General features: G+C 51.2%; 1 protein-coding gene across 1 annotated transcript in view; it reads left to right on the top strand.

Annotated features, from left to right (window-relative positions):
* Positions 1–756, top strand: part of UBR4 (ubiquitin protein ligase E3 component n-recognin 4) — a gene marked incomplete at its 5' end in the record, with an annotated part of 72,044 nt that overhangs the window by 68,512 nt on the left and 2,776 nt on the right. The window lies entirely within an intron of this gene.

Here is a 756-nt window from a genome sequence, read left to right as displayed (position 1 = left end):
TGAGTCTGTTCCTCAAGAGGTAGCCCCCAGCCGAACCCACAAGGGCCTTTTAGTTTTCAATTAAAGGAGCAGACTCCAATTAGACCAAACCCATTCACATAATAAGAAACTCCGTCTTGCAGTATTTGGGAGTCGCGAATTAGCCTCGCTCTAAGTTGCTGTTCTTCCCGTGGAAATTTAGTCACCTTTACTAATTGGTTTTCCTTTAACTAATTAAGCCTGGCTGCCCAGGCAGGCGGCCACCTCCCAGGCTGGCTGTGCGCAGACACACCAATGGAGCTTTTTGGAACAAGAGCAGCAAAACGTTCATTTCCCCCCAAAAAACCCCAACTAGTGGCAGGCTGGTGGTGGGCCCTGGTCGGGGGATACCCTCTGTCCTGCTGGCTCGTGTCAGTGGCAGCTGAGCTTGTTCTAGACACATAAAAAAGGGCTTTTTTTCCCCCAAAGCTAATAAGTGGCGAGCAGGAAGCAGCGTGTGATGGAGGCAGATGTACCTGAGGAACGCATGCAGGAAAATTCCAAACCCATTAGAGTTGCTGGCAGGAGGTTCCGCCTTGCCAGAACCTGTTTGTGATTAATCCTGTAAACCTGGGGAGCTGTTATCCCCGGAGAGCTCCGCACCTTTTATAGCAATCCTTCGGCCAGGTGCTGCCTTTCCAAAACAAGCCCTTTCGTGGCGATGGAATAACCAAGATATTAAGTGCAGATTGCTCCACGTCTGCCGACATTTCCCTCGGAGGCTTCCAGGAGCGCCGC

Source organism: Buceros rhinoceros, unplaced genomic scaffold, assembly GCF_000710305.1.
Source record: "Buceros rhinoceros silvestris isolate BGI_N320 unplaced genomic scaffold, ASM71030v1 scaffold12860, whole genome shotgun sequence".
Taxonomy (NCBI): domain Eukaryota; kingdom Metazoa; phylum Chordata; class Aves; order Bucerotiformes; family Bucerotidae; genus Buceros; species Buceros rhinoceros.
Note: the sequence above shows the minus strand (reverse complement) of the source record. Positions and strands in the feature narration are given on the sequence as shown.